Raw genomic sequence first — 3,276 nt, 5'->3', positions numbered from 1 at the left:
TTGGGCAACAGGTATGGAGTTCCATCATAAAAGTGCACTGAAAGATTAATAAATTATAAATTATTAAACAAGGGACTATACATTACATGTTAAGCAACACAGATTTTAAATAAAGGGACAAATCTTATTCAAGAAACTCAGTACTGCCCTAGCTGGTTTGGCTCAGTGGATAGAGCATTAGCCTGTGGACTGAAGGGTCCCGGTTCGATTTCGATCAAGGGCACGTGCCGGGGTTGCAGGCTCGATCCCCAGTGGGGGGTGTGCAGGAGGCAGCCGATCAATGGTTCTCTCTCCTCATTGATGTTTCTATCTCTCTCTCCCTCTCCCTCTCTGAAATCAATAAAAATATATTTAAAAAAAAAACAACTCAGTGGTTAGATTATCTCTTACAAAAGTGAAACCTGTACTTCCCTGGAAATGGGGTAATCTTTTAATAAGAGAGGCAATTGAAGTGAATAGCTTATATCCTAAATCTAATTACCTCTGTTATAAAGTATTTAATTGGTAGGTGGTATTGATTATAACATTAGATACCTTGCCTTGTCTCCCTTTAAGGTACATCATTGCATTTAAATATGACCATGTTGGCCCTGGCCAGTTTGGTTCAGTGGATAGAGCATCGGCTTACAGACCAAAGGGTCCCAGGTTCAATTCCGGGCAATGGCTCCTCAGTTGCAGGCTCCTCCCGGCTCGGGCCCTGGTCGGGGCTCATGCAGGAGGCAACCAATGGATGTGTTTCTCTCACATTGATATTCCTCTCTGTCTTTCCCTCTCTCTTCCATTCTCTCTAAAAAGCAATGAAAAAATATCCTCGAATGAGGATTAAAAAACAACAAAGTGACCAGGTTGTTCCTGTTGCTGGTGTACATTACCACAGATTTAGTGACTAACAACCCATAAATTTCCTCTTACAATTCTGGAGGTCAGAAATTTTTTGAAATCAGATTCACTGGGCTAATGTCAAATGTTAGCAGGGATGATTTCTTCTGGATGTTCTGTAAGGAAAATCTATTTCCTTATCTTTTCAGCTTCTAGTGGTGCTCCTTGGCTTATGGCCATCATCCTCAGAGCATAACACTTTAACCTTTGCTTAAACCTACAAGGACAAAAAAAAACCCTACAAGAATAAAGGAAATAGGAGATAAACAATACAAATTTGGAAGGTGGAAAATTAATGGATGAATGGTAAAGCAAATCCAAAATGAATGAATCTGGATTTATAGGGTGCCTAAGGTAATGACAGTTAACTATATTTGAATTTATCTTCCTGTCCTGCAAAACACCTCCACACATACACATATACAAGAATAAGTACAACCTCACAGCAATCCCATTTCTTTAAGATATCTACAAGACAGATAACACTACAAACTTAAAATTCTGAGAAATATAAAAAACAAATTTCAGCAGAGGTATCTCTTAAGTTTTTACAGTAAGCCTTTGCAGGAGCAAGGAAAGACCAGGAAAATTGAGAAAGAGTAGGTGAATGGAGAACCTAAGATTGAACTAATAATAGTAAAAGGACTCCCAGAAAGAAAAAGCCCATCCTACAAGCAAAAATACTGAAAAAGAGTTTGGGTGGATCAGAGTACTGTATACAGAAAAATGGACTTAGTGTGCGGCATTTGATGTGGCAATCTCAGCAGGCATTGCTGCTAGAGAAGAGTATGAAAATGCAGTCACTTTGGAGACTGGATGGTGAAGGAGGAAAAAAGACTTGGGGAAATCTAGAATTTAAGATTCTACAGCCAATAGAAAAAAATATTGAAAGGCATATAATCCTACCCTCACCCTCACCTCTGCAAAACAAAATACAAAAAAACTACAGTCCATTATCTATCATGAGCAAAGATAAAAATACTTAAGAGAATATCAGATCAATTCTTGCAATATGTAGAAAGGATAATGCATGATAATCAAGTGTAGTTCATCTGTTAAGATTTTAATTTAAGATGGGGTTAACATTTAAAAATCAATGCATGGCCTGGCCAGCATGGCTCAGCATTTGAACATTTACCCAGGAACCAAGAAGTCACTAGTTTGATTTCCGGTCAGGGCACATGCCCAGCTAGCAGGCTTTATTCCCAGTGTGGGGTGTGCAGGAGGCAGCCAAGCAATGATTCTCTCTCACATTGATGTTTCTACCTGGTATCTCTCTATCCCTCTCCCATATTTTAAAAAATCAATGCATGTAATTCATATTATCAGAAAGAAAACCCATATAGTCATCTTAATATATGCAGGCAAATCAATTGACAAAAAGTTATCTGTTCAAGATAAAAATATTTTTGCTCTAGCTGGTTTGACTCAGTGCAAAGTGTCGGCCTGTGGACCAAAGGGTCCTGGATTCGATTCCTGGTAAGGGAGGAGATACTATATATGGAATTATGGGCAGTGATGAAAGGTCTGGCCAATTGGTCAGAGGCATGAACTGAAAAAATACGATTAGGGACAAAAAGGTCTGGAACAGAGGTATATAGACGCATATGGGAGTGGGAAAGAAATATGAACATCTTTTGGTTATAAATTAACAGCCAACAGATGTTTCTTTCACATTGATATTTCTCTGTCTTTCCCTCTCTCTTCCACTCTAAAAATCAATGGAAAAAACATCCTCAGGTGAAGATTTTTAAAAAAGAATATGGTGCTATCCTTAAGGATTTACTATTCTCATTAAATCAAAGCCTTTTACATGGCCCTATGGCTTCAGTTAGAATAAAGCATAGGTCTGGGAGTGGACACAGGAATAGTACCTCTGACTTTCACTCCTAATGATCCACCGGGAGACTCTGGGCTTCCCATTCCCACAAACTCTGGTTCTTCATGACTACAGGTCCTAATCCCCAAAGGGGCACAGAAGACAGAACAAGAATTCCAGCTTTGCATGAAGAGTTTATGTATTTAAAAATGCTTGATGATATTCATCACACCACAATGGTATTTAAACTCCTTTTTCCAATTTAATAGAGATAATTTCAAAATGTGAATATTTATAACAATTCTTTAAAAAATTTTTTTTTAATTTGATTTCAGAGAGGAAGGGAGAGGGAGAGAGAGATAGAAACATCAATGGCGAGAGAGAGAATTCATTGATTGGCTGCCTCCTCCACACCCCACACTGGGGAATCGAGCCCACAATCCAGGCATGTGCTCTGAGCGGGAATCGAACTGTGACCTCCTGGTTCATAGGTCGACACGAAACTACTGAGCCATGCCAGCCAAGAAATGTAATCCTTTAAAGATAAAAATTTTAGATATCAATACAAAAATGAAAGT

This window comes from Myotis brandtii, unplaced genomic scaffold (genome assembly GCF_000412655.1).
Source record: "Myotis brandtii unplaced genomic scaffold, ASM41265v1 scaffold43, whole genome shotgun sequence".
NCBI lineage: Eukaryota > Metazoa > Chordata > Mammalia > Chiroptera > Vespertilionidae > Myotis > Myotis brandtii.
Note: the sequence above shows the minus strand (reverse complement) of the source record.